The sequence below is a fragment of the Trachypithecus francoisi genome, unplaced genomic scaffold (assembly GCF_009764315.1).
Source record: "Trachypithecus francoisi isolate TF-2019V2 unplaced genomic scaffold, Tfra_2.0 Lachesis_group15, whole genome shotgun sequence".
Classification (NCBI taxonomy): Eukaryota; Metazoa; Chordata; class Mammalia; order Primates; family Cercopithecidae; genus Trachypithecus; species Trachypithecus francoisi.
The window spans coordinates 99,997,617-100,011,494 of NW_022681460.1; the positions used below are offsets into that span (position 1 = coordinate 99,997,617).

Sequence of the window (13,878 nt, forward strand, 5' to 3'; positions counted from 1 at the left end):
TTTTAGGGCGGCAGCGTGGTGTACCTGGCTGACTGCTCTACCATGTGAAACGGATTCTCATTGTCCCAGTGTTAGGGCTTGTAAATGGGAACCGGTTTGGGTTTCTTCATGGATTCCTGCTTTCGGTTCCTGACATTCTGCCCTCCCTCAAAGCCCTTCTCTGTGTTCCAGCTTGGGAGTCAGCCTGTCCAGTCCAGTGCACACCCGGCTTTTCATGCATGTGGCATTCAGGAGCAATGCTAGTATTTTAAGACGGCTACATTTGAATTTTGAGTTAGTAGGAATAATATATTTTGTCTTTTTTCAAGGCAGCAGCTGCTGTAGATTTGTTCACTTGTCGCTGGAGAGTTGAAGGCAATAATTGTAAAAGTTAGGCCAGATGTCTTCGTGTGCTCACAGTGCTATAGCCTACTCCTGGGTTGCTTAGCATACATTGGGTGGAAGACAAGAAAAAGATAATATGGTTTTCTTGTGCCATCTCTGGAGTGAATGTTACGTGTTTTCCTGGCTGGGAATAAAGTCTTTACGGTCTTCTGATTAGCAGAGTGTCTACCTTTTGGTACTTTGAGTTTGTCCAGATGAGTGGTTCTTAAAGCAGGGGGCAATTTATTTCCCCAGGGGACATTTGGCTATCTCTGGGCATATTTTTGATCGTCACAGTGGGGGCAGGGAGGTGCTACCGTACCTAGTGGGTAGAGGCCAGGGACACAGCTAAACATCCTACATTGCACAGGACAGCTCCCCACGCTGGATAATTCTCTGGCCCAAAATGTGAGCAGTGTTGACACTGAGAAATCCTGGTCAAGATCATGTTTATACCACCAGCAGTTGAGGACAAAATGATGCAAAGTGGTGTTTTCAATTTCCTAAGAAGGTGGATGGGCTTCATGTGATTGTAATTGGAATCCTAAACAACTGGGATGATCTTTCCTCCGGGAGTAATTAGCCTTTATAGGAAAATCTGCAGAGTGGGTCGGAATCCTGCTTTAAATATTACTTTTCTGGCATTTGATCAGTAGATTACAGTGGTTGCTCCCTAAGTGTTAATTGATGATAAAATATCTTAAACTCTCTCAATTAAGATATCAAGAGGGACTGCAATTCCAATGTGTTTAATATTGGAGCATTCACAAAAATTGCTGTAATCTTTTAGGAATTCAGAACATGTGGGCTGGAAGTTTCTGCCTTAGATCAGTGTGAAAATTCTGAGTCTAAGTTTTTCAGAACTATGACTGGGACTTACTTTTTTCCTTTTTTTTTTGAAACGGAGCCTCGCTCTGTTGTCCAGGCTGGAGTGAAGTGGCACGATCTCAGCTCACTGCAACCTCTGCCTCCTAGATTCAAGTGATTCTTCTGCCTCAGCCTCCCGAGCAGCTGTGACTACAGGCGCATGCCACCACACCCGACTAATTTTTGTATTCCCAGTAGAGACGGGGTTTCACCATGTTGGTCAGGCTGGTCTCAAACTCCTGACCTTGTGATCCACCCGTCTCAGCCTCCCAGAGTGCTGGGATTACAGGTGTGAGCCACTTCACCTGGCCAGGACTTACGTTTATATTCCGTGAAGTAATAGAGGGCCTTAGATGGAATGAACAATTTATGTTGGTGCTAATTGGGCAGAAAAGAAAAAGCATTGCTATGATGTGAGTGTTGATGACTTTATGTTCTGAAAAATAGTCTGAGTCAAAGTGAAACATGTAACTGTGTTCATTATTCCTGTTTCTTTGAGGAATAGACTATGCTGCGTTAAATTCTACATTGTTAGTATAAAGTCGAGAGCTGTGTGAGCAGTAAACCCATTTAAATTGATCCTTGCATAATTTATACTGATTACAGAAACCACAATGTTATTTGATACCCTCTAAATTTTAAAATAACATCTGTCACTTTAAAATGTAGTATGTGGAAAAAAAAATGTAGTATGTGATCATCATTTAGTAGAATCACTCGATGATTGGGATTTGGTCCAAATATAATTCTGTCCCTTGCTTTTTCTGTTGATATGTAAACTTGCAGACCTGTGATAACAGAGCCATTTTCTTGTCATGATTTGCTTTTCTTTCACAACAGTATCAGTTTTCTTGTATCCGAGATAGTGATGTCCCAATAAATCAGATGATCAGATGGGTTAATTGAGGAGGCAAGGAATTCAAACTAGGAGAGTAGCAGTAGGGGCTTTGCCCCCGCCCTCCACTGTATGTTCAAGGCATAAGGAACAAGGCCCTGTAGCAGAGCCTCACAGTGTGTACTTAGGTTAATATTCAATAAAGAAAATGCCACAGGAAGTAATCACTATAATGATGAAGATTTTAAGTTATTAAACACATACACCTTTCAGTAAAAAGCTGTTATATTATTATTTTTGAGACAGGATCTCTCTCTGTCACCCAGGCTGGAGAGCCGTGGTACAATCTCGGCTCACTGCAACGTCCGTCTCCAGGGCTCAAGAGATCCTCGTGCCTCAGCCTCCTGAGTAGCTGGGACTACAGGCATTCACCCCCACACTGAGCTAATTAAAAAAATTTTTTTAATCGAGACAAGGTCTCACTGTATTGCCCAGGCTGGTCCCAAACTCCTGGGCTCAAGCCATCCTCTTGCCTTAGCCTCCCAAAGTGCTGGAACTATAAGCATGAGCCCCCATGCCAGGTCAAAACCTGCTACTCTAAACTTGTAGAATAGCCCGGACCTTTTTCTGTTGGTTAAGAGATCTCATTCTTCCTGGGTATTATGTTTAGACAAGGTATGCTACAGTTTGTTTTGCATTTACTTTAATTCTGTCCTTGAGCAAACTTAGAGCAATTTCTCAGCATCAGCACTACTGATATTTTGGGTCAGATAATTCGCTGTTGTGGGGGCAGGCCTGTGCATGGCAGCGTGCTTAGCAGTGTCCCTGGCCTCCGCTCAGTAGATGCTAGTCGCACTCCCTACCCCTGCTTGTGACAATAAGAAATGTCTCCAGATGGAGGCAGCTGTCCCCCAAGGGGTGGAGGGAATTGCCTCTGGTTGAAAGTCCCTAATTTAGGGAATCTAGAGCTACAGTTCCAGTTTGGTAGCCACTAGCCATATTTGGCAGTTTACATTGAGATTAAGATTAAGCACAATTTAACATTCCTTTCCTCAGTCATGCTAGCCACATTTCAACCACATGTGGCTGATGTCTGCTACATTGGGCAGCACAGACGTGGAACATTTCCATCGCCAAAGAAGGTTCCACTGGACAGTGCTAAGAGCTGGCAATTACTTTTTTTTTCTTTTTTTGAGATGGAGTCTCACTCTGTCGCCCAGGGTAGAGTGCAGTGGCACAGTCTCGGCTCACTGCAACCTCTGCTCTCCGAGTTCAAGCGATTCTCCTGCCTCAGCCTCTCAAGTAGCCGGGGTTACAGGCGCCCACCACCACACCTGGCTAATTTTTGTGTTTTTAATAGGGATGGAATTTCACCATATTGACCAGGCTGGTCTCAAGCTCCTGACCTCAAGTGATCCACCCGCCTTGGCCTCCCAAAGTGCTGGGGTTACAGGCGTGAGCTACCGTGCCCAGCCAATTACTTGTTATATCTAATTCTCATCTCTGAAAGAGGCAACTTTGACCCTGTTTCTGACCTCAATCAGCACAATTCAGTCCATTTTTGGTTCTTGAACTCATCCTGAGCTAAGCGTTTCTTTCCTCCTATTTGGGCCTAATTTTAGAAAATTCTTTGTCACCTTGCTGTTATGCTGGAGGTTTATAGCAGCATCAATAGAACATTCCTGATCATTACTTACTGATAAGGACTCTGAGAATTTCTATTCTTGCTCCTTCCTTAAAAAGCATGAGAAAGGAACCCCTGTTAGGCAAGGTTGAAATGACCAGTTTCCGTATATGGCTCTGTAGATCCCACTCTTTTATATAGAATGGCAGGAGATGAGAAGCTGTAATTGTAGCTTTCATATAAAGCCAATTCCAGTGTTACAATGTGAGGGTTTTGCATACAGGTGCATGGTGGCTAAGGCTGTAAATGATTATCTAATACTGGCTGTCAGGGAAAACTGATAGGACTCGGCCATAATACAAAGTTCCTGATAGTGGATATTTATGACTTTGTTCATTCTTGATTTATTCAAGACTGCAGGGGAAGTCAGTGGCAGAGCTGTTGATGGTCCCTATTTCCGTCTTTGCTCCACTGTATCTAGGATTATGAGTTATAGGTAGAAGTTGCTTGAGCTTAATGTCATCTGTTGTCACCTAAAGCAGAAACCTGTTTTGATTTATATATATGTTTTTTTGAGACGGAATCTTGCTGTCACCCAGGCTGGAGTGCAGTGGCGCGATCTCACCTCGATGCAGCCTCTGCCTCACTGCAACCTCTGCCTCCTGGGTTCAAGCAATTCTCCTGCCTCAGCCTCCCGAGTAGTTGGGATTATTTTTGTACCACACCCGGCTAATTTTTGTTTATTTTTTATTTTTTATTTTTTTGAGATGGAGTCTTGCCCCGTGGCCTAGGCTGGAGTACAGTGGCTCAATCTCGGCTCACTGCAAGCTCCGCCTCCTGGGTTCACACCATTCTCCTGCCTCAGCTGGGACTACAGATGCCCGCCACCACGCCCAGCTAATTTTTTGTATTTTTAGTAGAGACGGGATTTCACCAAGTGTTAGCCAGGATGGTCTTGATCTCCTGACCTTTGCCTCGGCCTCCCAAAGTGCTGGGATTACAGGATTACTGGCCACTGCGCCTGGCCAATTTTTGTATTTTTAATACAGATGGGGTTTTGCCATGTTGGCCAGGCTGGTCTCGAACTCCTGACCTCAAGTGATCTGCCTGGCTGGGTTCCCAAAGTGCTGGGATTACAGGTGTGAGCCACCATACCCGGCCTTGATGTATATTTTTTTATCAATCGAAGGTGAGCTGTGGCCAAAGCCCAGGGCTGAGTCCTGACAGAGACACAAGGTGAGTAAGATGCGATCCCTGCAGGAGGTCACTTTCTGGTAAGGGGTATACTTTTTGGATAAAACCTTGCATAGAAAGGAGGGATAAAAAGCACAGAAATTAAGAACAAGTTGTGAGTGCAAGGAGCAAGTAATCAGATTGTATGGAAAAGATTCTTTAGGCAGAATATTTAGCTCAGAATTATGCTTTCCTAGAGTTTAATTGAAATGTAATGCAACTCTTTATGAGCGTGCCTCATATTATTGCTGGTAGATAAAAATCAAGAAACAGGAAAGCCATTTCATCTTTACCTTTCTGGTTTGATCGCGCACTAACAAGCCCTAGGGAAGAAGCTTATTTTAAGGAAGAGTTATAACAGCATCTGCTTCTGTTCAGCAATTTTCTTTTTGTTGCAGAATAAAGGTGTGATTCCAGTTAAACAGTAAAGTTTTTAGAAATAGAGCTTTCCTATTGTATGCTATTTTTCCATCAGTGTCATTATCTGGAAGTGTTTACTCATAAGGGCTGTGTGAATCAACACTGCAGTAGTGGTCTCTGGGGACACAGTTTTTTGGAACGCGGAGTTGGATTTCTAGCATCTCCCACATATATCTCAGTCAAGTGATTCGAGGCTTTTCCCCCCCTTCATATACTGCTCTCTGTGACTGAGATGTGATCTGTGCAGTTAACTTTGCTCCCTCCTTTCCACTGTTGGGTATTTTTGCCCTTTTCTTTCTTTCTTTCTTTCTTTCTTTCTTTGTTTCTTTCTTTTTTTTTTTGAGATGGAGTCTTGCCCCGTGGCCTAGGCTGGAGTACAGTGGCTCAATCTCGGCTCACTGCAAGCTCCGCCTCCTGGGTTCACACCATTCTCCTGCCTCAGCTGGGACTACAGATGCCCGCCACCACGCCCAGCTAATTTTTTGTATTTTTAGTAGAGACGGGATTTCACCAAGTGTTAGCCAGGATGGTCTTGATCTCCTGACCTTTGCCTCGGCCTCCCAAAGTGCTGGGATTACAGGATTACTGGCCACTGCGCCTGGCCAATTTTTGTATTTTTAATACAGATGGGGTTTTGCCATGTTGGCCAGGCTGGTCTCGAACTCCTGACCTCAAGTGATCTGCCTGGCTGGGTTCCCAAAGTGCTGGGATTACAGGTGTGAGCCACCATACCCGGCCTTGATGTATATTTTTTTATCAATCGAAGGTGAGCTGTGGCCAAAGCCCAGGGCTGAGTCCTGACAGAGACACAAGGTGAGTAAGATGCGATCCCTGCAGGAGGTCACTTTCTGGTAAGGGGTATACTTTTTGGATAAAACCTTGCATAGAAAGGAGGGATAAAAAGCACAGAAATTAAGAAACAAGTTGTGAGTGCAAGGAGCAAGTAATCAGATTGTATGGAAAAGATTCTTTAGGCAGAATATTTAGCTCAGAATTATGCTTTCCTAGAGTTTAATTGAAATGTAATGCAACTCTTTATGAGCGTGCCTCATATTATTGCTGGTAGATAAAAATCAAGAAACAGGAAAGCCATTTCATCTTTACCTTTCTGGTTTGATCGCGCACTAACAAGCCCTAGGGAAGAAGCTTATTTTAAGGAAGAGTTAAACAGCATCTGCTTCTGTTCAGCAATTTTCTTTTTGTTGCAGAATAAAGGTGTGATTCCAGTTAAACAGTAAAGTTTTTAGAAATAGAGCTTTCCTATTGTATGCTATTTTTCCATCAGTGTCATTATCTGGAAGTGTTTACTCATAAGGGCTGTGTGAATCAACACTGCAGTAGTGGTCTCTGGGAACACAGTTTTTTGGAATGCGGAGTTGGATTTCTAGCATCTCCCACATATATCTCAGTCAAGTGATTCGAGGCTTTTCCCCCCCTTCATATACTGCTCTCTGTGACTGAGATGTGATCTGTGCAGTTAACTTTGCTCCCTCCTTTCCACTGTTGGGTATTTTTGCCCTTTTCTTTCTTTCTTTCTTTCTTTCTTTCTTTCTTTCTTTCTTTCTTTTTTTTTTGAGACGGTATTTTGCTCTTGCTGCCCAGGCTGGAGTGCAGTGGCACGGTCTCGGTTCACTGTAACCTCTGCCTCCTGGGTTCAAGCAGTTCTCCTGTGCGCGCACCAACACGCCTGGCTAATTTTTTGTGTTTTTCGTAGAGACAGGGTTTCATCATGTTGGCCAGGCTGGCCTCGAACTCCCGACCTCAGGTGGGCCACTGCGCCCGGCCTATTTTTGCCCTTTTCTTTCCTATTTTCCGCCTATCTTCTTGAGGAATTTGTAAGGTTAAATACTCATAGTTATACCTTATAAAATACTTGGCTAACCCTTTGCGACTAGGAAGATTATGATGCTTAATGAGCCAGTAATTACAGTATGTCTTCATATTCTCACAGACACACTCAAGCGTAGAGACCATGATGGTTAAGAATAACACTTTCAAATGATAGTATCCAGTTCTTAGAAGATGAGAGGAGACGGCTGGGCGTGCTGACTCATGCCTGTACTCCCAGCACTTTGGGAGGCCAAGGTGGGTGGATCACCTGAGGTCAGGAGTTCGGGACCAGCCTGGCCAACATGGTGAACACCCATCTCTACTAAAAATACAAAAATTAGCCAGGTGTGGTGGCTCACGCCTGTAGTCCCAGCTACTCAGGAGATTGCACCACTGCACTCCAGTGTGGGCAACAGAGTGAGACTCCATCTCAAAAACAAAAAAAGAAGATGGGAGGAGACAAAAGTTCTGGTTCTTAATTAAATACTGTAGTATTGAATCAGGCAGAAAATACTTACAAATGTAGAAACTGAGACCCCAATAAGATAAAGCAGGTTTACAAGTCACTGTATCAACTTGGAGGATACCTGTTCCTCTTGTCTCATCCTTGGCCCGTAAGGAACATTGTGTTCTTGCCGTGGCTTCTCGGAGGTATGTATTATAATAGATGTGTGTGGTGTTTGGGGGACTTGTTTACTGCTAGACAGCAGGCACTGTTTGTTTTCGCCTGGGAGGAAAAGAAATGCTTTTTGCAGAGATGAAGTTGAGTGATTATCACTATTCAGGATTTACCTTGTTCAGAAAGCTGTGGGAGGCAAGAGTAGTTGGTAAGTTAGGAACAGCTGTTTGGAGCTTTGCCTCTTGCTTTTTATCTCAGCCAAAGATAGGTAGTGATTTTTTATATGTCTGATGCATATGGTATAAACTAGCATTTGATAACACCAGGGTCTTCTAATATGAGCAGCTGATTTCTCTTTAGCCCCAAGAGGCCCCCAAATAAGAATATTTCTCTCCTGAAAAAAAACTTTGTTGAAATGAAAGTATTACATACTTTTATTTTTGATGACTGTTACAATTAATATACTTTTAAAAATGAATTTTAGACTTTCTTTTTTTATAGAGGTTGCTTCTCTTAAAAGCCTTGTCTTGTCTGGCTGTGGTGGCTCATTCCTGTAATCCCAGCAGTTTGGGAGGCTGAGGTGGGCAGATCACGAGGTCAGGAGATAGAGACCATCATGGCTAACACGGTGAAACACTGTCTTTACTAAAAATACAAAAAATTAGCTGGGTGTGGTGGCATGCACCTGTGGTCCCAGCTACTTGGGAGGCTGAGGCAGGAGAATTGCTTGAACCCGGGAGGTGGAGGTTGCAGTGAGCCGAGATCACCCTATTGCACTCCAGCCTGGGCAACAAAGCAAGACTCCATCTCAAAAAAAAAGAAAAAAAAAAGCCTTCTCTTTAAAGGCTTAGCTCTGTATCTCCCAAACAGCAGTTATTCATGTACCATCTGTGAATTTGGCCACATCAGTGTACCACCTATACTATTATTTCCTTAATATTTTGTTTTCTTTTTTTTTTTTTTTGAGACGGAGTCTCGCTCTGCTGCCCAGGCTGGAGTGCAGTGGCTGGATCTCAGCTCACTGCAAGCTCCGCCTCCCGGGTTTACGCCATTCTCCTTCCTCAGCCTCCCGAGTAGCTGGGACTACAGGCGCCCGCCACCTCGCCCAGCTAGTTTTTTGTATTTTTTAGTAGAGACGGGGTTTCACCGGGTTAGCCAGGATGGTCTCGATCTCCCGACCTCGTGATCCACCCATCTCGGCCTCCCAAAGTGCTGGGATTACAGGCTTGAGCCACCGCGCCCGGCCTAATATTTTCTTTTAAATCTACTTTACATCGATTTACTCCCCCTTTATGAAAAATTGAGGGACAGTTTACGTACAACAGAAATACCCATTTTAGTTATAGAGTTTGTGTTTTGGAAGTTGTATATAGGGATATTACCACCAGCATGATCAAGATACGAAGCATTGACCTGGTACAGTGGCGCACACCTGTAATTTCAACAGTTTGGGAGGCCAAGGCTGGAGGATCACCTGAGCCCAGGAGTTTGAGGGCAGCCAGGGCAACATAGTGAGACCTCCATCTCTATAAAAAAAAAAAAAAACTTAGCCAGGCTTGGTGGCATACACCTGTAGTCCCAACTACTTGAGAGGCTGAGGTGAGAGGATCACTTGAGCCCAGGAGGGTGAGGCTGCATTGAGCCACGATAGTGCTACTGCACTTGGCCTGGGTGACAGAGTGAGACCTTGTCTCAAAAAACAAGTCCCCTACCCACCCACCTGATAAAGGTACAGAGCATTTCCATCTCCCTGAAAATGTCCCTTTGCAGTGGATCCCTGCCCTGCTTTCTGTCATTCTTGCCCTCTTTACCCACCCATCCCATCCCTGCACCCCCCCCTTTTTTTTTTAACTTCAATTTGTGCTCAACTGTAGTGTCTCTGTATTCTGGGATTTGAGGTGTGTGTGTGGGTTTTTGTTTTTTCTAAATCACATAAAGGTGTGTGTGTGTGTATTTATTTATTTTTGAGACAGACTCTCATCCTGTCATCCAGGCTGGAGTGCAATGGTGCCATCTCAGTTCACTACAACCTCCGCCTCCTGAGTTCAAACGATTCTCCTGCCTCAGCCTCCTGAGTAGCTGGGGTTACAGGCACACCACCACGCCCAGCTAATTTTTTGTATCTTTAGTAGAGACAGGGTTTGACCATGTTGAACAGGCTGGTCTCAAACTCATGACCTTGTGATCCGCCCGCCTCTGCCTCCCAAAATGCTGGGATTACAGGCATGAGTCACTGCTGTTGGCCAAATGTATAATTTTTTAAATTCACACTGGTGAACTGGTTTAACTGAGGAAAGTGTTTATTAGTGTGTTTTCAAAAGATGATCCCCCCCCCCAAAACAGAGTCTTGCTCTGTCACCTAGGCTGGAGTGCAGTGGTGCATTCTTGGCTCACTGCAACCTCCGCCTCCTGGGTTCAAGCGATTCTCCTGCCTCGGCTTCCCGAGTAGCTGGGATTACAGGTACCCATCATCGTGCCTGACTAATTTTTGTATTTTTAGTAGAGATGGTCTCGATCTCCTGACCTCATGATCCACCCATCTCGGCCTCCCAAAGTGCTGGGATTACAGGCGTGAGCCACTGCACCTGGCCTTGCCAATTTATAATTTTCTGTTAGCTTTTTTGAAAAATTGAGAGTTGCTCCCTGACCTCCTTAATCGTCTTACATTGTGTTTGATTCTTGACTTTTCCTCCAACATTTAAATTGTCAGAACTTTTAAGCAATGTTAACATTACATATGTAATATTTCTTCTGATAGTGAGGGAGTATTTTAATATCCCATACTGTCCGAAAGTGATAAAAATCACCTAGCATAAAAACGATTCTTGGCGAGGCAATGTGGCTCACATTTCTAATCTCAGCACTTTGGGAGGCCAAGGCAGGAGGATTGCTCGTGAAGCCAGGAGTTTGAGATGAGCCTGGGCAACATAGTAAGACCTTGTCTCTCCAAAAAATTTTTAAAAATTAGCTAAGTATGGTGACATGTGCCTATAGCCCTGTCTGCTCAGGGGGCTGAGGTTAGAGGATCACTTGAGCCCAGGAATTCAAGGCTATGGCCAGCTATGATCACACCATTGTGACAGCCTGGACAATAGAGCGAGGTTGTGTCTCAAAAAAAAAAAGATTGAAAAAGTGCTCATGAAGGTATGAGTAGTAGGGCTTGTTTTATAAAATGAGCTACCTATTAAAGTCTCGGTTCTGGCTGGGTGCAGTTTCTCAGGTCTGTAATCCCAGCACTTTGGGAGGCCAAGGCGGGCAGATCACCTGAGGTCAGGAGTTCAAGACTAGCCTGGCCAACATGGTGAAACCCCGTCTCTACTAAAAATACAAAAAATTAGCTGGGCGTGATGGCGGACGCCTGTGATGCCAGCTACTTGGGAGCCTGAGGCAGGAGAATCACTTGAACCCAGGAGGTGGAGCTTGCAGTGAGCCGAGATCGAGCCACTGCACTCCAGCCTGGGAGACAGAATGAGACTCCATCTCAAAAAAAAAAAGTCTCAGTTCTGTGATAGTGAGGATACAGTTGAATGGTTCTTCTTAGGAAAGGAGAATTAAATCATACCTACCATGCATCTGTGTTAGATAAAATTGTAGCAAAAATATTGAACCCACTTCATTTATACAACAGAATTAATCATACTCAAAATATCATTTATAAATTTGTAGAGAGGTATAACTGTCTAAATTCTCAGCAATTAGCGTCTATCAGAAAATGTGCATGTAGATATATCCACTCTGTAAATGCTTTGTTGCCCTTTTTTTGGTTTTGGGATTTTTGTTTGAGACAGAGTCTTGCTCTGTTGCCCAGGCTGGAGTGCAGTGGCGTTATCTTGGCTAACTGTGACCACCTCCTAGGTTCAAGTGATTCTTGTGCCTCAGCCTCCTGAGTAGCTCGGATTACAGGCACACTGCCACGCCCAGCTAATTTTTGTATATTTAGTAGAGATGAGGTTTCACTATTTTGGCCAGGCTGTCTCAAACTCTTGACATCAGGTGATCTGCCCCGTCTTGGCCTCCCAAAGTGCTGGTTTTATAGGTATGAACCACCACACCTGGCCACCCTTTCACTCTTAAAAATGCTCGGGTTTAAGGGTTGGTGGAAAAAGGAAAAAAAAAAAAGAAAATGCCCTGATCTGGATGATGAGTTTATGCCATTTAGTTGAGACTGTTGTAAAATAGAAATTTTCCCTGTAAAGAGTCACTTTCTTCCCAGGTGAAACCATTAATCAAGCAAGGATAATCTTTAAAATTAAACCGTAGTTCTAAATATGATTTTTGAGTATGAGCTTTTTTAAAGCATTGAGTTGCTTCATTTACTTGATAAAATTGAGAAGCAGTATTGCCCAGTGGTTAAGAGCACTGGTCCTAGAATTTTACTTAGTTTTAAATTCTGACTCTAAAATGTACTATGATTTGGGGCTTGTGAGGAAGTAATGTGTGTAGAGGCGTTAATTATTAGCACGATGCCTGGAATATAGTAAGCAACCCAGTAAATATTAGTAATTATAAGGATCATAAATCTGATTGAATACTTACTCTGTGTTTGACCCTGCACTCAGTGCTGAGGGACTCAGAAATTATTTGACATTCTTCTCAGGAACCTGACATAGAATACTGTTTTTCCTTTGTTTGTTTGTTTTTTGTTTTTGTTTTTGTTTTTGTTTTTTTGAGATGGAATTTTGCTGTCGCCCACGCTGAGTGCAGTGGCATCATCTCTGCTCACTGCAGCCTCCGCCTCCCACGTTCAAGCTATTCTCCTGCCTCAGTCTCTTGAATAGCTGGGATTACAGGCGCCCCCCATCATGCCTGGCAAGTGTCTGTATTTTTAGTAGAGATGGGGTTTTGCCATGTTGGCCAGGCTGGTCTCAAGCACCTGGCCTCAGGTGATCCACCCACCTCGGTCTTCCAAAGTGCTGGGATTACAGATGTGAGCCACCGCGCCCGGCCTGTTTTTTTTTTCTGCCAACATTATCAAACAGTCTCCTATGTACTAACTGATAGACATCTTTATGCATCTTTGCACAATTTAATTCTTCATTTAGGTTTGTGTCTGGCTGTTGCCCTGCCGTTGTTTATTAATGTTGATCATACAGCTCTTTTGGCATTGCCCACAGCTATTGAGTATAAGAAATGTGATGAAGAAAGTGGTAACTGCCCTCAGTAGAAGCTTATGAAGATGCTGTTTTTAGTTTTAAGGGATCAGTTAACCTACAACTTTTCATAGAGCATTCCTTGGTTTAGATCTTAATATTATCCTGAAACTGGGTAATACTTCATATTTTGGATTATCCAACTAATGCAACAAACACGTGAGAGTCTACAGCATTGGGGTCATTGTTCACATTTTTTCACCCAAACTTAACTATCAGTGCTGCTTTTCCTACCCACCCACTCCCCCCTCCCCCCGGGCTTACCCCCTGAAGAGCAAGAACTGTTATTTTTATTTAATTTTTTGAGACAGTCTTGTTCTGGCGCCCAGGCTGGAGTGCAGTGGCGCAGTTTCAGGTTACTGCAACCTCCACCTCCTGGGGTCAAGCGATTCTCCTGCTGCAGCCTCCCAAGTACCTAGGACTGCAGGCACACGTAACCATGCCCGGCTAATTTTTGTATTTTTAGTAGAGACAGGATTTCGCCATGTTGGCCAAGCTGGTCTTGAACTTCTGGGCCTCAGGTGATCCGTCCACCTTGGCTTCCCAACATGCTGGGATTATAGACGTGAGCCACCATGCCTAGCCAGCAAGAACAATTTAAATGTAAGCCAGTGCATGCAGTGCTTGTGCACTCCTGAGTCAGAGATTCACCTGGGGATTATGAATCTGCATTTCCCTCGTGCCTCTCACAGTTTAAACATCTTGTCATTGCATGGGATTTTAGTGTTTATAAATGCGTATGCACGCAATATGGCTTCTAAACTATTTTTTGCGTGTATATATATGTATTATATATGTATATAGATATGTGTGTGTGTGTTTGTTGTGGAGACAGGTTCTCACTCTCTCGTCCAGGCTGGAGTGCAGTAGTGTGATAATGGCTCACCACCAAAGCCTCAACCTCCCAGGCTCACATGATTGTCCCACCTAAACCTCC

The 13,878-nt window shown here is 43.9% G+C and overlaps 1 protein-coding gene across 8 annotated transcripts in view; it reads left to right on the forward strand.

Moving 5' to 3' along the window:
- PDXDC1 (pyridoxal dependent decarboxylase domain containing 1) overlaps window positions 1-13,878 on the forward strand; it is a 62,469-nt gene that overhangs the window by 1,973 nt on the left and 46,618 nt on the right. Inside the window, exon 2 of one of the 8 annotated variants that reach the window (XM_033235661.1) lies at window positions 7-125. The exons of the other annotated variants lie outside the window; for them this stretch is intronic. The gene's annotated coding sequence lies outside the window, so the exon portion shown is untranslated. The remainder of the gene's footprint in view (window positions 1-6; window positions 126-13,878) is intronic. 8 annotated transcript variants of the gene reach the window in all.